The 23536-nt window shown below is 39.7% G+C and overlaps 2 pseudogenes; both read left to right on the top strand.

The window, feature by feature from the left end:
• The first annotated feature begins 9127 nt into the window (after positions 1–9127).
• LOC143110316 (uncharacterized) lies at positions 9128–10303 on the top strand (annotated as a pseudogene).
• Positions 10304–20844: 10541 nt separating this feature from the next.
• On the top strand, positions 20845–22020 carry LOC143110315 (uncharacterized; annotated as a pseudogene).
• The last annotated feature ends 1516 nt before the right edge of the window (positions 22021–23536 follow it).

Raw genomic sequence — 23536 nt, 5'->3', positions numbered from 1 at the left:
GAAGAAGGCCATCTTACGAGCCTTTCGTTGTGCAAAATCGTCAACGGTGTTCCCTATATTTAATGCTCTGGCTCTCGTATTTTCAATGGACAGGATAGCTAACCCACGGAGCCTCTCCTGCCCCATGCTGCTCCTTAGGTATAGGTCTTAATAAGTTTGAGTTTGGAAAAAGATCGCTTAGCTTTTGCAGTCACAGGCAATGTCAGAAACAACATGAGACACTTCCCCGAATGTGGATGTTACACTGTCATAATCTACCACCAGCATTTTGGCAAGTTGAAAAATAGATGACTTCTGTGAAATCTCTGCTTTAAAGCAAGACCTGAATGAGAGGAGTTGTGTTGGGAATGTCGGTGCAATGTCCCTGCTATAATGGTCTGACAAACGTCTTGCCTTTTCAAGCAGTTCATCATCACCTGCGAGTTGAAGGGTCATAGGACGTAAAGACTCAAACACATCACAAGTTTCCCGCATACTTGCAAATCTTTGGGAGAGCTGACTGATTATGATGTCCAGAGTTGCATTAAATACCTGCACTTTGAAGTATCTCTCTGCATCGGTTAAGCGCTCATCTTCCGATAGATCGTCAAAGTGACGCTTCACTCTCCGTGCTCTAACATTCTAAAGTTCGAAATAAATTAAAAAAAAGGAGGCAGGGCGGGGGTAGCGACGGGCCCCGGGAGGTCCGACTGCACTTGCTGCACCTACTATAGTTATGCCACTGATTATAAGACCATTTATCTTTACAAAATCTCCCAGATCGTCCCGATTCCTAGGTACACACTTGTGCATTCTCCTCCATGACTAACCCTACTGTTCCATGGCGTTTAGATCAGGGTACAGAGATGGCAATGGCAGAAGCTTGATTTTGTGTTAAGTAAACAATTTTTATTTTGATCTGGACGTTTGTTTTGGTTCATTCACCAGATGAATGATCCAATCATGACCCACTTTTAGTGTCTTGGCAGACAGATTTTCATGGAAAATGTTCAGGTTTTTCTGGGGGTTCATGATACCAGTGTCTTGGCAGACAGATTTTCATGGAAAATGTTCAGGTTTTTCTGGGGGTTCATGATACAAGGCACCTTCATAAGTTTCTCATGCCGTGGGAAATACAAGCCCCACAATATCACAGCCCCTCCACCATAAATATCATTAGGCCTGGGGCTCTTTTCAATATGGTCATTCTTCTATGTACGCCAAACCCACCTAAAGTGTTTCTTGCCAAAGAGCACAGTTTTCATTTCATCTGACAATAAACCACAATTCCAGACAAATTCACTCTGCCATTCAGTAACTCCTGCAGATTACATTTGTAATTGACTGGAAATGTTTTTTACCTGGCATGCCCTCTAAATAATCTATTAGTGAGGACACTTTTGAAGATGTTTTGGGGGACCCCAAGATGATATTTTTTCGTCATCTCGTGACCTTTTCTGTAACACTCCCAACGTTGGTTCTTATGGAATTGTTTGCCTCTCTTACCATCCTCCATACTGTACGTGGGGGCAAGATAACCATGGGTCTTTGTCCGAACATATTTGTCACATTTCCAGTTGATTACAACCTTTTAACCTTTTATGGGCATTGTCAATGAAGTAGATTTTATATCCATTCCCTGACTTACAAATGTCAACAAACTTTCTTTTCATTTAAATTTAGTGTATTCGCTTGTCTTTCCCATGTTGAAAAATGACTAATGGATTTTCCCTATGTGTCACTTTATTTTCATACCTTAATGAAAAAGAAAGTCATACATGTTCCCAGACACTGATTAACTTAAAGGGAAACTTGGCAACTATTTCAACGTAATAAACCCGTTTAGAAATCATTTGGATGGTTAAATGACCTATTCCGGTGAAAATGGTGACTTTCCCCGCTGCCCCTAGCGTCCCCAGGCGGAAAACCAACCTTGCAACATTGAGACTACCGTCCCGGAAAGAGAAGTGAGAAACAAGAAACTCGTTTTAAATCGTGTTTCTTATCTTGTCACATCCATATTGTTCTGCCGCACTTATGCTAACCGTTTCGGTAGCTTGTAAACAAATCCATGTGCTTTATCGTTACCTTTTTCCACAGTTTGAAATAGCATAATGCACAATTTCTCCAGCAGTGGGGGAAATATAGCTAATCCTGCCAAGTTTCCCTTTAAATGAGTTGAATATAAATAGGAAAATGTTTTTGTATATAAGATTCTCTAGGGGTACCAATAATTGCAGACAATGTGTTTTTGTTAAAAGTATTTATTTCTTCATGAGATTTTCCCCTTGTTCTCAAAGAGGATTTTCCTCATTGTTTTCATTGTGAGATAACAATAAATCACCAAAAGATTAGCTGATATACTTTACCAAAGTTGTCAATAATTCTGGAGGGTACTGTAGATGGTATCATACTGAGCCTACTTGTTGTCTTTGTTTGTTTAAGAATACAAACACAGAGGCAAAATACTAATGGACAAAAATATAACTACAACGGAAGTGAAGTAAATAAAATAAATTAGCACGGGCATGAAGTAGGAAAAGCTTTAAGGAAAAATGGAAGCTTTCTTTGTTGGTTACCCCGCCCCTCCTCCTCAACCCTTTTCATTTCACACCTCCACCCAACCCCCACCTATAACGCTCTTTCAGGCAAGTTGAACTAGGCCCATATCCACCTGAGGACCATCAAATGTGTAAACAGTCTAGTCAGTCAAGTTTGCATTCCAAAAGCTCCTGCTATCGATTGGTTAGATTTGAATCCAGTAACGTAATGGGTGGGACAGAAGAGGCATTATATCAACACCTCCCAGCAGAGTCAGATTTCTGAACTCATATGTGTACAGGCAGGCACTGGGATGCTGTAAACATATACTCTATACATGTAATTATCAGTACTCCTATACTTCATTTATTTTATTTGAACGTCTGTGCTACTTAATCCTTCAATTGATGACAAGTTTGACTGGATTTGGACTACAAAAGAGATCTGGAATCTGAAATGTCTGGATTTACTGAACCAACACTGCTGCCTGTGCCAATGAAAGAGGAGGTAAAAGAAGAAGAGTTTGATGATTTCATTCAAGAGTATCTGTCTGCGTGTCAGAGAGAAAATGAAAACCCCGGACTGCATCATGACTCTCAGACTGAGACACACACATCACAAATCTTCAACTGCAAAGAAGAAAATTCTCCACTGATGGAAATTAAACAGGAGGAAGAATCTGATTTAAAAGAATATGGCCACTACCAGATAAACAGAGAAGAAAAGCCACATCAGTGTGCTACATGTGGGAAGAGTTTCAGGACTAAGTCAGAGGTCACCGTCCATCAGCACACACATACAGGACAAAAACAACATGTGTGCTCTGACTGTGGAAAGTCATTTAGTCGAACATATAGTCTCAAGGAACACCAGAAGATTCACACAGGAGAAAAGCCACATCATTGTAATACATGCGGGAAGAGTTTCAGGACTAAATCAGACATCACTAGTCATCAGCGGACACATACAGGAGAAAAAACACATATGTGCTCTGACTGTGGAAAGTCATTTAGTCAATCATATAATCTCAAGGTACACCAGAGGATCCACACAGGACAAAAAACATATCATTGTACTACATGTAGGAAGAGTTTCAGGACTAAGTATGAGGTCACCAGTCATCAGCGCACACATACAGGAGAAAAAACACACCAGTGTACTACATGCGGGAAGGGTTTTAGGAGTAAGTCAAAGGTCACCATCCATCAGCGCACACATACAGGAGAAAAACCACATATGTGCTCTGACTGTGGAAAGTCATTTAGTCAAACATCTAGTCTCAAGGAACACCAGAAGATTCACACAGGACAAAAGCCACATCAGTGTACTACATGTTGGAAGAGTTTCAGGACTAAGTACGAGGTCACCATCCATCAGCGCACACATACAGGAGAAAAACCACATATTTGCTCTGACTGTGGAAAGTCATTTAGTCAAACATGTAATCTCAAGAAACACCAGAGGATCCACACAGGAGAGAAGCATCATTGTACTACATGCGGGAAGAGTTTCAGGACTAAGTCAGAGGTCACCATCCATCAGGGCACACATACAGGAGAAAAGCCCCATCCTTACTTCTCAATGTAGAAAGCCGTTTAGTCGAATGTCAGGATATCTGCTGTACACCAGAAGATCCACACAGGAGATACATTATATCACTTACCTACAGGGGTCTCCAACATGTAGCTCATGAGCTACCAGTAGCTCACAACCTTTTTCAGACTAGCTCTAACTTTCAAAGAAAGTTTTCATATATTTTAAATAATGCACTCACTTGGTAAATCAGAAAATAAATACAAGAAAGAAATCATCATGAAATCATTCATACTGGATAAACTATACAAAAATGTCAGATGTAAAAACTTTCTTACCATTAAATAAAAGAGCTTCTTTGATAATAACCGGGATTGGAAGAGTTATTCCATGTGTAAAGTTATCCAATTCCAAATGTATTCCTTGTAAATAAATGTCTTTAACATGGACAAGATAATGATGTGCGACTATCTCAGTGACATGCTATCTGATGATGGCTGTTTGAATGATCATTTTTGTACACAGAATGGCATGTTCAGACACACATTTAAAAGCTGGTAAAACTGCATAAACACAACAAATGAAATAAATACAGGATGACCATGCAAATGATGATGTCCTCTGGGAATTAGCAGTACAAATACAGTCCCTTTAGTTACATGATTTATATCATCTTCTGTAGAACTCATGGTTGTACCCTCCAGAATTATTGGCATCTTTGGTAAAGTTCACTAAAAACAGGTATAAATGGTGATTTAATGAGGAAAAATCCAACCTTCAAAGGAAACAAATTTATTCTGAAAAAACGGAAAATCTCATAATGAAATACATTTTTCAAGAAAAACACGTTGCACACAATATTGGAACCCCTACTCATAATACCTTCCTAAATCTCCTTTGACAAAACAGCTTGTATTATTCTCCTATGAGACCCCATAAAGTTGGAGAAAACAAACCAAGGGATTATAAGCAGGGTTCTAAATTAACTTTTTTGATCACCAGCCAATGTGGCTGGTAACTTTCTAAAGTTACTAGCCAATTAGAATTTCTATTAGCCATTTTTTTTTTCGGTGAAAATAAGAGAATTATGAGTTTATGAGATGAGTGTCACTGAATGCATTTGGTCATTGTATTAACATTGTTGGCATGAATACATACCACAAAATATACACAGAAGTGCACTTCACTTCATTTCATGTTTGGGATCTATCTATCTATTTCTCTGTCGATATCCTCATCCCCTGCTTCATTCCTATTCTCGCCCCCATCAGTCTGTACCAACCACTGCCGCATTTAGTTTAATCTTAACTTAATAAAAAGAAGATATCAATTATCATCAACAATGACAAGCCAGCTAGAACCTGCCACTCGTTTTCTCTCCCTCTCCTGCACACTCAGACGCATTCTCAATTAAATGGAGTAGCATAGGGCCTATGTTCAAGTTGGATCTTTATAGAGAGGACCCGAAAAGTATCATCTTTATGTAACATGCTGTTGGTGCATGTTGACATTGTATAGCCTACTTTCTCTAACAAGAGTGAAAAACAGTTTGCAGTACAGCTACTGTTTATTGGCTAAATGTTGGTCCCTCTTCTGTCTCTTGGTGCCCTATGCACAGTGCGTGATGCGTGTGGTGGTGGTGATAACTGATCAGGCGACCTTTTTAAAACTGAAAATGTTCGCCTACAAGCTCCTCGCGTTCCATCTTCAGCTAACTCCATAGACAATACAATAAACGATCTTGCTGCTTCAGGTTTTGCGGCCTCCGTTACATGACATCAGCCCCCCACAAAGGAAATAGGTAAACACAATGCAATTGCGTTAATATTTCGTAATGTATTATGCATTTGTGTTATGTACATGTGTTAGGTACTTTTTACTTTACTTTACTGGTTAACTCCCTCCTCTTTCAGTCTATGCTCCCTGCTCTGGCTCCGTTCGTTCTTCTAATTCCTTGTGTTTTCTGGTAGACGCTCCGTTCGTTTCCATGGTCTCTCGCGCTGGTTTCACTGCAAACTGCGTGCAGCCGACGTAGCGGCACAGTGGTCATGGGAAATGTAGGAAGTACTGCCGGGGATATATGACCGAAAACAGAGCCTTATGTATCATGCATTTAATGCCTCATGCATCACCGGCCAAACTGGCTAGTAAGTTTTTATTATCACCCGCCAAAATGAATTTTAACCCGCATTTGGCGGGTTGGCGGGTGTTAATTTAGAACCCTGATTATAAGACCATTTATCTTTACAAAATCTCCCTAGATCATCCCGATTCCTAGGTCCACACTTGTGCATTCTCCTCCTTGACTAACCCTACTGTTCCATGGCGTTTAGATCAGGAGACAGAGATGGCAATGGCAGAAGCTTGATTTTGTGTTTAGTAAACAATTTTTATTTTGATCTGGACGTTTGTTTTGGTTCATTCACCAGATGAATGATCCAATCATGACCCACTTTTATGTCTTGGCAGACAGATTTTCATGGAAAATGTTCAGGTTTTTCTGGGGGTTCATGATACCAGGCACCTTAATAAGGTTCTCATGCCGTAGGGAATACAAGCCCCACAATATCACAGCCCCTCCACCATAAATGTCATTAGGCCCTGGGCTCTTTTCAGTATGGTCATTCTTCTATGTACGCCAAACCCACCTAAAGTGTTTCTTGCCAAAGAGCACAGTTTTCATTTCATCTGACAATAGACCACAATTCCAGACAAATTCACTGTACCATTCAGTAACTCCTACAGTTTACATTTGTAATTGACTGGAAATGTTTTTTACCTGGCATGCCCTCTAAATAATCTATTAGTGAGGACACTTTTGAAGATGTTTTGGGGGACCCCAAGATGATATTTTTTCGTCATCTCGTGACCTTTTCTGTAACACTCCAACGTTGGTTCTTATGGAATTGTTTGCCTCTCTTACCATCCTCCATACTGTACGTGGGGGCAAGATAACCATGGGTCTTTGTCCGAACATATTTGTCACATTTCCAGTTGATTACAGCCTTTTAACCTTTTATGGGCATTGTCAATGAAGTAGATTTTATATCCATTCCCTGACTTACAAATGTCAACAAACTTTCTTTTTATTTAAATTTAGTGTATTCGCTTGTCTTTCCCATGTTGAAAAATGACAAATGGATTTACCCTATGTGTCACTTTATTTTCATACCTTAATGAAAAAGAAAGTCATACATGTTCCCAGACACTGATTAACTTAAAGGGAAACTTGGCAACTATTTCAACGTAATAAACCCGTTTAGAAATCATTTGGATGGTTAAATCAAAGATTGTTAAGGCGGAGCAAGATACTTTGTCGTAGTTCATGTCTATGGGCGCGAAATGGGGATCGAATCCTGTCTGCATAAAGAGGCGTGTCGATGACGTATTGATGAGCGTACATTGCAAACCGCCAACAGCAGCGGCATAAATAACCGGTGCACACCTGATATAAAGTCGATTTTCTCCAGACTGGAATGCTCAAAAATGCTACAAATGTACCTGAAATGTTCACAAGGGTTTGAGGATCATGAAAACGTGCCCGAAATTCACATTCCTAACTCTATAGAACTAAAACCTTAGCATATGTGGTAAAATTCTGAGCTATGCCCATAGACTTCAATGGAGCAGTCGCTGCTTCTGCTCTGCATAAAGGGGGATTTTGAGCCCCCCCTCGTGCGATCCGGGTTCCCGGAAGTGGCTCCTGATGAAGTATCTTGCTCCGCCTTAACAATCTTTGGTTAAATGACCTATTCCGGTGAAAATGGTGACTTTCCCCGCTGCCCCTAGCGTCCCCAGGCGGAAAACCAACCTTGCAACATTGAGACTGCTGTCCCGGAAGGAGAAGTGAGAAACAAGAAACTCGTTTTAAATCGTGTTTCTTACCTTGTCACATCCATATTGTTCTGCCGCACTTATGCTAACCGTTTCGGTAGCTTGTAAACAAATCCATGTGCTTTATCGTTACCTTTTTCCACAGTTTGAAATAGCATAATGCACAATTTCTCCAGCAGTGGGGGAAATATAGCTAATCCTGCCAAGTTTCCCTTTAAATGAGTTGAATATAAATAGGAAAATGTTTTTGTATATAAGATTCTCTAGGGGTACCAATAATTGCAGACAATGTGTTTTTGTTAAAAGTATTTATTTCTTCATGAGATTTTCCCCTTGTTCTCAAAGAGGATTTTCCTCATTGTTTTCATTGTGAGATTACAATAAATCACCAAAAGATTAGCTGATATACTTTACCAAAGTTGTCAATAATTCTGGAGGGTACTGTAGATGGTATCATACTGAGCCTACTTGTTGTCTTTGTTTGTTTAAGAATACAAACACAGAGGCAAAATACTAATGGACAAAAATATAACTACAACGGAAGTGAAGTAAATAAAATAAATTAGCACGGGCATGAAGTAGGAAAAGCTTTAAGGAAAAATGGAAGCTTTCTTTGTTGGTTACCCCGCCCCTCCTCCTCAACCCTTTTCATTTCACACCTCCACCCAACCCCCACCTATAACGCTCTTTCAGGCAAGTTGAACTAGGCCCATATCCACCTGAGGACCATCAAATGTGTAAACAGTCTAGTCAGTCAAGTTTGCATTCCAAAAGCTCCTGCTATCGATTGGTTAGATTTGAATCCAGTAACGTAATGGGTGGGACAGAAGAGGCATTATATCAACACCTCCCAGCAGAGTCAGATTTCTGAACTCATATGTGTACAGGCAGGCACTGGGATGCTCTAAACATATACTCTATAAATGTAATTATCAGTACTCCTATACTTCATTTATTTTATTTGAACGTCTGTGCTACTTAATCCTTCAATTGATGACAAGTTTGACTGGATTTGGACTACAAAAGAGATCTGGAATCTGAAATGTCTGGATTTACTGAACCAACACTGCTGCCTGTGCCAATGAAAGAGGAGGTAAAAGAAGAAGAGTTTGATGATTTCATTCAAGAGTATCTGTCTGCGTGTCAGAGAGAAAATGAAAACCCCGGACTGCATCATGACTCTCATACTGAGACACACACATCACAAATCTTCAACTGCAAAGAAGAAAATTCTCCACTGATGGAAATTAAACAGGAGGAAGAATCTGATTTAAAAGAATATGGCCACTACCAGATAAACAGAGAAGAAAAGCCACATCAGTGTGCTACATGTGGGAAGAGTTTCAGGACTAAGTCAGAGGTCACCGTCCATCAGCACACACATACAGGACAAAAACAACATGTGTGCTCTGACTGTGGAAAGTCATTTACTCGAACATCTAGTCTCAAGGAACACCAGAAGATTCACACAGGAGAAAAGCCACATCATTGTAATACATGCGGGAAGAGTTTCAGGACTAAATCAGACATCACTAGTCATCAGCGGACACATACAGGAGAAAAGCCACATCAGTGTACTACATGCGGGAAGAGTTTCAAATCTAAGTCAGCTTTGACCTATCATCTGAGCACACATACAGGAGAAAAACCACATATGTGCTCTGACTGTGGAAAGTAATTTAGTCAAACATCTAGTCTCAAGGAACACCAGAAGATTCACACAGGAGAAAAGCCACATCAGTGTAGTACATGCGGGAAGAGTTTCAGGACTAAGTCAGCTTTCACCTATCATCAGCACACACATACAGGAGAAAAACCACATATGTGCTCTGACTGTGGAAAGTCATTTAGTCAATCATATAATCTCAAGGTACACCAGAGGATCCACACAGGACAAAAAACATATCATTGTACTACATGTAGGAAGAGTTTCAGGACTAAGTATGAGGTCACCAGTCATCAGCGCACACATACAGGAGAAAAAACACACCAGTGTACTACATGCGGGAAGGGTTTTAGGAGTAAGTCAGAGGTCACCATCCATCAGCGCACACATACAGGAGAAAAACCACATATGTGCTCTGACTGTGGAAAGTCATTTAGTCAAACATCTAGTCTCAAGAAACACCAGAAGATTCACACAGGAGAAAAGCCACATCATTGTACTACATGTGGGAAGAGTTTCAGGACTAAATCAGACATCACTAGTCATCAGCGGACACATACAGGAGAGAAACCACATATGTGCTCTGACTGTGGAAAGTCATTTAGTCAAACATCTAGTCTCAAGAAACACCAGAGGATCCACACAGGAGAAAAGCCACATCATTGTACTACATGCGGGAAGAGTTTCAGGACTAAGTCAGAGGACACCAGTCATCAGCGCACACATACAGGAGAAAAGCCCCATCCTTAGTTCTCAATGTAGAAAGCCGTTTAGTCTTATGTCAGGATATCTGCTGTACACCAGAAGATCCACACAGGAGATACATTATATCACTTACCTACAGGGGTCTCCAACATGTAGCTCATGAGCTACCAGTAGCTCACAACCTTTTTCAGACTAGCTCTAACTTTCAAAGAAAGTTTTCATATATTTTAAATAATGCACTCACTTGGTAAATCAGAAAATAAATACAAGAAAGAAATCATCATGAAGTCATTCATACTGGATAAACTACAACAAAAATGTCAGATGTAAAAACTTTCTTACCATTAAAAAAAAGAGCTTCTTTGATAGTAACCGAGATTTGAAGAGTTATTCCATGTGTAAAGTTATCCAATTCCAAATGTATTCCTTGTAAATAAATGTCTTTAACATGGACAAGATAATGAGGTGTGACTATCTCAGTGACATGCTATCTGATGATGGCTGTTTGAATGATATTTTTGTACACAGAATGGCATGTTCAGACACACATTTAAAAGCTGGTAAAACTGCATAAACACAACAAATGAAATAAATACAGGATGACCATGCAAATGATGATGTCCTCTGGGAATTAGCAGTACAAATACAGTCCTTTTAGTTACATGATTTATATCATCTTCTGTAGAACTCATGGTTGTACCCTCCAGAATTATTGGCACCTTTTGGTAAAGTTCACTAAAAACAGGTATAAATGGTGATTTAATGAGGAAAAATCCAACCTTCAAAGGAAACAAATTTATTCTGAAAAAACGGAAAATCTCATAATAAAATACATTTTTCAAGAAAAACACGTTGCACACAATATTGAAACCCCTACTCATAATACCTTCCTAAACCTCCTTTTGACATTAAAACAGCTTGTATTATTCTCCTATAACACCCCATAAAGTTGGAGAATACAAACCAAGGGATTATAAGCAGTGGCGTAACAAGCCAATGGTGGGCCCAGGTGCGAGAGCGCTAAGCGGGCCCCATACCGATGAATTTTGGCCCAGGATGAATTAGCTCTGATACATGCAATACACATTAAGGGTGACTTCAATTGTTTATACAAAGGGCCTGAGGCACCGACGTAGTTTAGTAGTTACAGATTACAATTTCAAATAAAAAACACACGACTACATATCCATTACATGTAAAAACATTAAAAATTTATTTTATTAACAGCCTGCAGGCCAGGGTAATCTAATATTACTGCATTAACATCAACTCGCATGGAATTATGGGAACACTCAATGCGCTTCTTCAACCCTCTGCTGAAACTGCAAGCGTAGATTGCTTGCTTATAAACTCGCACTGCGCAGAAACAAAACTTAATGTAGCCTAACTTATTTAACCGTCCAGAAACCAAATAAAATCATTCATATGCATACAATCCCCAATATGCGTGAATTAGGCCATTAGAAGAAGGCCATCTTACGAGCCTTTCGTTGTGCAAAATCGTCAACGGTGTTCCCTATATTTAATGCTCTGGCTCTCGTATTTTCAATGGACAGGATAGCTAACCCACGGAGCCTCTCCTGCCCCATGCTGCTCCTTAGGTATAGGTCTTAATAAGTTTGAGTTTGGAAAAAGATCGCTTAGCTTTTGCAGTCACAGGCAATGTCAGAAACAACATGAGACACTTCCCCGAATGTGGATGTTACACTGTCATAATCTACCACCAGCATTTTGGCAAGTTGAAAAATAGATGACTTCTGTGAAATCTCTGCTTTAAAGCAAGACCTGAATGAGAGGAGTTGTGTTGGGAATGTCGGTGCAATGTCCCTGCTATAATGGTCTGACAAACGTCTTGCCTTTTCAAGCAGTTCATCATCACCTGCGAGTTGAAGAGTCATAGGACGTAAAGACTCAAACACATCACAAGTTTCCCGCATACTTGCAAATCTTTGGGAGAGCTGACTGATTATGATGTCCAGAGTTGCATTAAATACCTGCACTTTGAAGTATCTCTCTGCATCGGTTAAGCGCTCATCTTCCGATAGATCGTCAAAGTGACGCTTCACTCTCCGTGCTCTAACATTCTAAAGTTCGAAATAAATTAAAAAAAAGGAGGCAGGGCGGGGGTAGCGACGGGCCCCGGGAGGTCCGACTGCACTTGCTGCACCTACTATAGGCCACTGATTATAAGACCATTTATCTTTACAAAATCTCCCAGATCGTCCCGATTCCTAGGTACACACTTGTGCATTCTCCTCCATGACTAACCCTACTGTTCCATGGCGTTTAGATCAGGGTACAGAGATGGCAATGGCAGAAGCTTGATTTTGTGTTAAGTAAACAATTTTTATTTTGATCTGGACGTTTGTTTTGGTTCATTCACCAGATGAATGATCCAATCATGACCCACTTTTAGTGTCTTGGCAGACAGATTTTCATGGAAAATGTTCAGGTTTTTCTGGGGGTTCATGATACCAGTGTCTTGGCAGACAGATTTTCATGGAAAATGTTCAGGTTTTTCTGGGGGTTCATGATACAAGGCACCTTCATAAGTTTCTCATGCCGTGGGAAATACAAGCCCCACAATATCACAGCCCCTCCACCATAAATATCATTAGGCCTGGGGCTCTTTTCAATATGGTCATTCTTCTATGTACGCCAAACCCACCTAAAGTGTTTCTTGCCAAAGAGCACAGTTTTCATTTCATCTGACAATAAACCACAATTCCAGACAAATTCACTCTGCCATTCAGTAACTCCTGCAGATTACATTTGTAATTGACTGGAAATGTTTTTTACCTGGCATGCCCTCTAAATAATCTATTAGTGAGGACACTTTTGAAGATGTTTTGGGGGACCCCAAGATGATATTTTTTCGTCATCTCGTGACCTTTTCTGTAACACTCCCAACGTTGGTTCTTATGGAATTGTTTGCCTCTCTTACCATCCTCCATACTGTACGTGGGGGCAAGATAACCATGGGTCTTTGTCCGAACATATTTGTCACATTTCCAGTTGATTACAACCTTTTAACCTTTTATGGGCATTGTCAATGAAGTAGATTTTATATCCATTCCCTGACTTACAAATGTCAACAAACTTTCTTTTCATTTAAATTTAGTGTATTCGCTTGTCTTTCCCATGTTGAAAAATGACTAATGGATTTTCCCTATGTGTCACTTTATTTTCATACCTTAATGAAAAAGAAAGTCATACATGTTCCCAGACACTGATTAACTTAAAGGGAAACTTGGCAACTATTTCAACGTAATAAACCCGTTTAGAAATCATTTGGATGGTTAAATCACCTATTCCGGTGAAAATGGTGACTTTCCCCGCTGCCCCTAGCGTCCCCAGGCGGAAAACCAACCTTGCAACATTGAGACTACCGTCCCGGAAAGAGAAGTGAGAAACAAGAAACTCGTTTTAAATCGTGTTTCTTATCTTGTCACATCCATATTGTTCTGCCGCACTTATGCTAACCGTTTCGGTAGCTTGTAAACAAATCCATGTGCTTTATCGTTACCTTTTTCCACAGTTTGAAATAGCATAATGCACAATTTCTCCAGCAGTGGGGGAAATATAGCTAATCCTGCCAAGTTTCCCTTTAAATGAGTTGAATATAAATAGGAAAATGTTTTTGTATATAAGATTCTCTAGGGGTACCAATAATTGCAGACAATGTGTTTTTGTTAAAAGTATTTATTTCTTCATGAGATTTTCCCCTTGTTCTCAAAGAGGATTTTCCTCATTGTTTTCATTGTGAGATAACAATAAATCACCAAAAGATTAGCTGATATACTTTACCAAAGTTGTCAATAATTCTGGAGGGTACTGTAGATGGTATCATACTGAGCCTACTTGTTGTCTTTGTTTGTTTAAGAATACAAACACAGAGGCAAAATACTAATGGACAAAAATATAACTACAACGGAAGTGAAGTAAATAAAATAAATTAGCACGGGCATGAAGTAGGAAAAGCTTTAAGGAAAAATGGAAGCTTTCTTTGTTGGTTACCCCGCCCCTCCTCCTCAACCCTTTTCATTTCACACCTCCACCCAACCCCCACCTATAACGCTCTTTCAGGCAAGTTGAACTAGGCCCATATCCACCTGAGGACCATCAAATGTGTAAACAGTCTAGTCAGTCAAGTTTGCATTCCAAAAGCTCCTGCTATCAATTGGTTAGATTTGAATCCAGTAACGTAATGGGTGGGACAGAAGAGGCATTATATCAACACCTCCCAGCAGAGTCAGATTTCTGAACTCATATGTGTACAGGCAGGCACTGGGATGCTGTAAACATATACTCTATACATGTAATTATCAGTACTCCTATACTTCATTTATTTTATTTGAACGTCTGTGCTACTTAATCCTTCAATTGATGACAAGTTTGACTGGATTTGGACTACAAAAGAGATCTGGAATCTGAAATGTCTGGATTTACTGAACCAACACTGCTGCCTGTGCCAATGAAAGAGGAGGTAAAAGAAGAAGAGTTTGATGATTTCATTCAAGAGTATCTGTCTGCGTGTCAGAGAGAAAATGAAAACCCCGGACTGCATCATGACTCTCAGACTGAGACACACACATCACAAATCTTCAACTGCAAAGAAGAAAATTCTCCACTGATGGAAATTAAACAGGAGGAAGAATCTGATTTAAAAGAATATGGCCACTACCAGATAAACAGAGAAGAAAAGCCACATCAGTGTGCTACATGTGGGAAGAGTTTCAGGACTAAGTCAGAGGTCACCGTCCATCAGCACACACATACAGGACAAAAACAACATGTGTGCTCTGACTGTGGAAAGTCATTTAGTCGAACATATAGTCTCAAGGAACACCAGAAGATTCACACAGGAGAAAAGCCACATCATTGTAATACATGCGGGAAGAGTTTCAGGACTAAATCAGACATCACTAGTCATCAGCGGACACATACAGGAGAAAAAACACATATGTGCTCTGACTGTGGAAAGTCATTTAGTCAATCATATAATCTCAAGGTACACCAGAGGATCCACACAGGACAAAAAACATATCATTGTACTACATGTAGGAAGAGTTTCAGGACTAAGTATGAGGTCACCAGTCATCAGCGCACACATACAGGAGAAAAAACACACCAGTGTACTACATGCGGGAAGGGTTTTAGGAGTAAGTCAAAGGTCACCATCCATCAGCGCACACATACAGGAGAAAAACCACATATGTGCTCTGACTGTGGAAAGTCATTTAGTCAAACATCTAGTCTCAAGGAACACCAGAAGATTCACACAGGACAAAAGCCACATCAGTGTACTACATGTTGGAAGAGTTTCAGGACTAAGTACGAGGTCACCATCCATCAGCGCACACATACAGGAGAAAAACCACATATTTGCTCTGACTGTGGAAAGTCATTTAGTCAAACATGTAATCTCAAGAAACACCAGAGGATCCACACAGGAGAGAAGCATCATTGTACTACATGCGGGAAGAGTTTCAGGACTAAGTCAGAGGTCACCATCCATCAGGGCACACATACAGGAGAAAAGCCCCATCCTTACTTCTCAATGTAGAAAGCCGTTTAGTCGAATGTCAGGATATCTGCTGTACACCAGAAGATCCACACAGGAGATACATTATATCACTTACCTACAGGGGTCTCCAACATGTAGCTCATGAGCTACCAGTAGCTCACAACCTTTTTCAGACTAGCTCTAACTTTCAAAGAAAGTTTTCATATATTTTAAATAATGCACTCACTTGGTAAATCAGAAAATAAATACAAGAAAGAAATCATCATGAAATCATTCATACTGGATAAACTATACAAAAATGTCAGATGTAAAAACTTTCTTACCATTAAATAAAAGAGCTTCTTTGATAATAACCGGGATTGGAAGAGTTATTCCATGTGTAAAGTTATCCAATTCCAAATGTATTCCTTGTAAATAAATGTCTTTAACATGGACAAGATAATGATGTGCGACTATCTCAGTGACATGCTATCTGATGATGGCTGTTTGAATGATCATTTTTGTACACAGAATGGCATGTTCAGACACACATTTAAAAGCTGGTAAAACTGCATAAACACAACAAATGAAATAAATACAGGATGACCATGCAAATGATGATGTCCTCTGGGAATTAGCAGTACAAATACAGTCCCTTTAGTTACATGATTTATATCATCTTCTGTAGAACTCATGGTTGTACCCTCCAGAATTATTGGCATCTTTGGTAAAGTTCACTAAAAACAGGTATAAATGGTGATTTAATGAGGAAAAATCCAACCTTCAAAGGAAACAAATTTATTCTGAAAAAACGGAAAATCTCATAATGAAATACATTTTTCAAGAAAAACACGTTGCACACAATATTGGAACCCCTACTCATAATACCTTCCTAAATCTCCTTTGACAAAACAGCTTGTATTATTCTCCTATGAGACCCCATAAAGTTGGAGAAAACAAACCAAGGGATTATAAGCAGGGTTCTAAATTAACTTTTTTGATCACCAGCCAATGTGGCTGGTAACTTTCTAAAGTTACTAGCCAATTAGAATTTCTATTAGCCATTTTTTTTTTCGGTGAAAATAAGAGAATTATGAGTTTATGAGATGAGTGTCACTGAATGCATTTGGTCATTGTATTAACATTGTTGGCATGAATACATACCACAAAATATACACAGAAGTGCACTTCACTTCATTTCATGTTTGGGATCTATCTATCTATTTCTCTGTCGATATCCTCATCCCCTGCTTCATTCCTATTCTCGCCCCCATCAGTCTGTACCAACCACTGCCGCATTTAGTTTAATCTTAACTTAATAAAAAGAAGATATCAATTATCATCAACAATGACAAGCCAGCTAGAACCTGCCACTCGTTTTCTCTCCCTCTCCTGCACACTCAGACGCATTCTCAATTAAATGGAGTAGCATAGGGCCTATGTTCAAGTTGGATCTTTATAGAGAGGACCCGAAAAGTATCATCTTTATGTAACATGCTGTTGGTGCATGTTGACATTGTATAGCCTACTTTCTCTAACAAGAGTGAAAAACAGTTTGCAGTACAGCTACTGTTTATTGGCTAAATGTTGGTCCCTCTTCTGTCTCTTGGTGCCCTATGCACAGTGCGTGATGCGTGTGGTGGTGGTGATAACTGATCAGGCGACCTTTTTAAAACTGAAAATGTTCGCCTACAAGCTCCTCGCGTTCCATCTTCAGCTAACTCCATAGACAATACAATAAACGATCTTGCTGCTTCAGGTTTTGCGGCCTCCGTTACATGACATCAGCCCCCCACAAAGGAAATAGGTAAACACAATGCAATTGCGTTAATATTTCGTAATGTATTATGCATTTGTGTTATGTACATGTGTTAGGTACTTTTTACTTTACTTTACTGGTTAACTCCCTCCTCTTTCAGTCTATGCTCCCTGCTCTGGCTCCGTTCGTTCTTCTAATTCCTTGTGTTTTCTGGTAGACGCTCCGTTCGTTTCCATGGTCTCTCGCGCTGGTTTCACTGCAAACTGCGTGCAGCCGACGTAGCGGCACAGTGGTCATGGGAAATGTAGGAAGTACTGCCGGGGATATATGACCGAAAACAGAGCCTTATGTATCATGCATTTAATGCCTCATGCATCACCGGCCAAACTGGCTAGTAAGTTTTTATTATCACCCGCCAAAATGAATTTTAACCCGCATTTGGCGGGTTGGCGGGTGTTAATTTAGAACCCTGATTATAAGACCATTTATCTTTACAAAATCTCCCTAGATCATCCCGATTCCTAGGTCCACACTTGTGCATTCTCCTCCTTGACTAACCCTACTGTTCCATGGCGTTTAGATCAGGAGACAGAGATGGCAATGGCAGAAGCTTGATTTTGTGTTTAGTAAACAATTTTTATTTTGATCTGGACGTTTGTTTTGGTTCATTCACCAGATGAATGATCCAATCATGACCCACTTTTATGTCTTGGCAGACAGATTTTCATGGAAAATGTTCAGGTTTTTCTGGGGGTTCATGATACCAGGCACCTTAATAAGGTTCTCATGCCGTAGGGAATACAAGCCCCACAATATCACAGCCCCTCCACCATAAATGTCATTAGGCCCTGGGCTCTTTTCAGTATGGTCATTCTTCTATGTACGCCAAACCCACCTAAAGTGTTTCTTGCCAAAGAGCACAGTTTTCATTTCATCTGACAATAGACCACAATTCCAGACAAATTCACTGTACCATTCAGTAACTCCTACAGTTTACATTTGTAATTGACTGGAAATGTTTTTTACCTGGCATGCCCTCTAAATAATCTATTAGTGAGGACACTTTTGAAGATGTTTTGGGGGACCCCAAGATGATATTTTTTCGTCATCTCGTGACCTTTTCTGTAACACTCCAACGTTGGTTCTTATGGAATTGTTTGCCTCTCTTACCATCCTCCATACTGTACGTGGGGGCAAGATAACCATGGGTCTTTGTCCGAACATATTTGTCACATTTCCAGTTGATTACAGCCTTTTAACCTTTTATGGGCATTGTCAATGAAGTAGATTTTATATCCATTCCCTGACTTACAAATGTCAACAAACTTTCTTTTTATTTAAATTTAGTGTATTCGCTTGTCTTTCCCATGTTGAAAAATGACAAATGGATTTACCCTATGTGTCACTTTATTTTCATACCTTAATGAAAAAGAAAGTCATACATGTTCCCAGACACTGATTAACTTAAAGGGAAACTTGGCAACTATTTCAACGTAATAAACCCGTTTAGAAATCATTTGGATGGTTAAATCAAAGATTGTTAAGGCGGAGCAAGATACTTTGTCGTAGTTCATGTCTATGGGCGCGAAATGGGGATCGAATCCTGTCTGCATAAAGAGGCGTGTCGATGACGTATTGATGAGCGTACATTGCAAACCGCCAACAGCAGCGGCATAAATAACCGGTGCACACCTGATATAAAGTCGATTTTCTCCAGACTGGAATGCTCAAAAATGCTACAAATGTACCTGAAATGTTCACAAGGGTTTGAGGATCATGAAAACGTGCCCGAAATTCACATTCCTAACTCTATAGAACTAAAACCTTAGCATATGTGGTAAAATTCTGAGCTATGCCCATAGACTTCAATGGAGCAGTCGCTGCTTCTGCTCTGCATAAAGGGGGATTTTGAGCCCCCCCTCGTGCGATCCGGGTTCCCGGAAGTGGCTCCTGATGAAGTATCTTGCTCCGCCTTAACAATCTTTGGTTAAATGACCTATTCCGGTGAAAATGGTGACTTTCCCCGCTGCCCCTAGCGTCCCCAGGCGGAAAACCAACCTTGCAACATTGAGACTGCTGTCCCGGAAGGAGAAGTGAGAAACAAGAAACTCGTTTTAAATCGTGTTTCTTACCTTGTCACATCCATATTGTTCTGCCGCACTTATGCTAACCGTTTCGGTAGCTTGTAAACAAATCCATGTGCTTTATCGTTACCTTTTTCCACAGTTTGAAATAGCATAATGCACAATTTCTCCAGCAGTGGGGGAAATATAGCTAATCCTGCCAAGTTTCCCTTTAAATGAGTTGAATATAAATAGGAAAATGTTTTTGTATATAAGATTCTCTAGGGGTACCAATAATTGCAGACAATGTGTTTTTGTTAAAAGTATTTATTTCTTCATGAGATTTTCCCCTTGTTCTCAAAGAGGATTTTCCTCATTGTTTTCATTGTGAGATTACAATAAATCACCAAAAGATTAGCTGATATACTTTACCAAAGTTGTCAATAATTCTGGAGGGTACTGTAGATGGTATCATACTGAGCCTACTTGTTGTCTTTGTTTGTTTAAGAATACAAACACAGAGGCAAAATACTAATGGACAAAAATATAACTACAACGGAAGTGAAGTAAATAAAATAAATTAGCACGGGCATGAAGTAGGAAAAGCTTTAAGGAAAAATGGAAGCTTTCTTTGTTGGTTACCCCGCCCCTCCTCCTCAACCCTTTTCATTTCACACCTCCACCCAACCCCCACCTATAACGCTCTTTCAGGCAAGTTGAACTAGGCCCATATCCACCTGAGGACCATCAAATGTGTAAACAGTCTAGTCAGTCAAGTTTGCATTCCAAAAGCTCCTGCTATCGATTGGTTAGATTTGAATCCAGTAACGTAATGGGTGGGACAGAAGAGGCATTATATCAACACCTCCCAGCAGAGTCAGATTTCTGAACTCATATGTGTACAGGCAGGCACTGGGATGCTCTAAACATATACTCTATAAATGTAATTATCAGTACTCCTATACTTCATTTATTTTATTTGAACGTCTGTGCTACTTAATCCTTCAATTGATGACAAGTTTGACTGGATTTGGACTACAAAAGAGATCTGGAATCTGAAATGTCTGGATTTACTGAACCAACACTGCTGCCTGTGCCAATGAAAGAGGAGGTAAAAGAAGAAGAGTTTGATGATTTCATTCAAGAGTATCTGTCTGCGTGTCAGAGAGAAAATGAAAACCCCGGACTGCATCATGACTCTCATACTGAGACACACACATCACAAATCTTCAACTGCAAAGAAGAAAATTCTCCACTGATGGAAATTAAACAGGAGGAAGAATCTGATTTAAAAGAATATGGCCACTACCAGATAAACAGAGAAGAAAAGCCACATCAGTGTGCTACATGTGGGAAGAGTTTCAGGACTAAGTCAGAGGTCACCGTCCATCAGCACACACATACAGGACAAAAACAACATGTGTGCTCTGACTGTGGAAAGTCATTTACTCGAACATCTAGTCTCAAGGAACACCAGAAGATTCACACAGGAGAAAAGCCACATCATTGTAATACATGCGGGAAGAGTTTCAGGACTAAATCAGACATCACTAGTCATCAGCGGACACATACAGGAGAAAAGCCACATCAGTGTACTACATGCGGGAAGAGTTTCAAATCTAAGTCAGCTTTGACCTATCATCTGAGCACACATACAGGAGAAAAACCACATATGTGCTCTGACTGTGGAAAGTAATTTAGTCAAACATCTAGTCTCAAGGAACACCAGAAGATTCACACAGGAGAAAAGCCACATCAGTGTAGTACATGCGGGAAGAGTTTCAGGACTAAGTCAGCTTTCACCTATCATCAGCACACACATACAGGAGAAAAACCACATATGTGCTCTGACTGTGGAAAGTCATTTAGTCAATCATATAATCTCAAGGTACACCAGAGGATCCACACAGGACAAAAAACATATCATTGTACTACATGTAGGAAGAGTTTCAGGACTAAGTATGAGGTCACCAGTCATCAGCGCACACATACAGGAGAAAAAACACACCAGTGTACTACATGCGGGAAGGGTTTTAGGAGTAAGTCAGAGGTCACCATCCATCAGCGCACACATACAGGAGAAAAACCACATATGTGCTCTGACTGTGGAAAGTCATTTAGTCAAACATCTAGTCTCAAGAAACACCAGAAGATTCACACAGGAGAAAAGCCACATCATTGTACTACATGTGGGAAGAGTTTCAGGACTAAATCAGACATCACTAGTCATCAGCGGACACATACAGGAGAGAAACCACATATGTGCTCTGACTGTGGAAAGTCATTTAGTCAAACATCTAGTCTCAAGAAACACCAGAGGATCCACACAGGAGAAAAGCCACATCATTGTACTACATGCGGGAAGAGTTTCAGGACTAAGTCAGAGGACACCAGTCATCAGCGCACACATACAGGAGAAAAGCCCCATCCTTAGTTCTCAATGTAGAAAGCCGTTTAGTCTTATGTCAGGATATCTGCTGTACACCAGAAGATCCACACAGGAGATACATTATATCACTTACCTACAGGGGTCTCCAACATGTAGCTCATGAGCTACCAGTAGCTCACAACCTTTTTCAGACTAGCTCTAACTTTCAAAGAAAGTTTTCATATATTTTAAATAATGCACTCACTTGGTAAATCAGAAAATAAATACAAGAAAGAAATCATCATGAAGTCATTCATACTGGATAAACTACAACAAAAATGTCAGATGTAAAAACTTTCTTACCATTAAAAAAAAGAGCTTCTTTGATAGTAACCGAGATTTGAAGAGTTATTCCATGTGTAAAGTTATCCAATTCCAAATGTATTCCTTGTAAATAAATGTCTTTAACATGGACAAGATAATGAGGTGTGACTATCTCAGTGACATGCTATCTGATGATGGCTGTTTGAATGATATTTTTGTACACAGAATGGCATGTTCAGACACACATTTAAAAGCTGGTAAAACTGCATAAACACAACAAATGAAATAAATACAGGATGACCATGCAAATGATGATGTCCTCTGGGAATTAGCAGTACAAATACAGTCCTTTTAGTTACATGATTTATATCATCTTCTGTAGAACTCATGGTTGTACCCTCCAGAATTATTGGCACCTTTTGGTAAAGTTCACTAAAAACAGGTATAAATGGTGATTTAATGAGGAAAAATCCAACCTTCAAAGGAAACAAATTTATTCTGAAAAAACGGAAAATCTCATAATAAAATACATTTTTCAAGAAAAACACGTTGCACACAATATTGAAACCCCTACTCATAATACCTTCCTAAACCTCCTTTTGACATTAAAACAGCTTGTATTATTCTCCTATAACACCCCATAAAGTTGGAGAATACAAACCAAGGGATTATAAGCAGTGGCGTAACAAGCCAATGGTGGGCCCAGGTGCGAGAGCGCTAAGCGGGCCCCATACCGATGAATTTTGGCCCAGGATGAATTAGCTCTGATACATGCAATACACATTAAGGGTGACTTCAATTGTTTATACAAAGGGCCTGAGGCACCGACGTAGTTTAGTAGTTACAGATTACAATTTCAAATAAAAAACACACGACTACATATCCATTACATGTAAAAACATTAAAAAATTATTTTATTAACAGCCTGCAGGCCAGGGTAATCTAATATTACTGCATTAACATCAACTCGCATGGAATTATGGGAACACTCAATGCGCTTCTTCAACCCTCTGCTGAAACTGCAAGCGTAGATTGCTTGCTTATAAACTCGCACTGCGCAGAAACAAAACTTAATGTAGCCTAACTTATTTAACCGTCCAGAAACCAAATAAAATCATTCATATGCATACAATCCCCAATATGCGTGAATTAGGCCATTAGAAGAAGGCCATCTTACGAGCCTTTCGTTGTGCAAAATCGTCAACGGTGTTCCCTATATTTAATGCTCTGGCTCTCGTATTTTCAATGGACAGGATAG

This window comes from Alosa pseudoharengus, unplaced genomic scaffold (assembly GCF_046254945.1).
Source record: "Alosa pseudoharengus isolate Yale_2024_CS ecotype anadromous, Long Island Sound unplaced genomic scaffold, YU_APseudo_1.1 YU_APseudo_1.1_scf_7, whole genome shotgun sequence".
Lineage (NCBI taxonomy): Eukaryota > Metazoa > Chordata > Actinopteri > Clupeiformes > Clupeidae > Alosa > Alosa pseudoharengus.
This window is presented reverse-complemented; position numbering and strand designations above follow the sequence as displayed.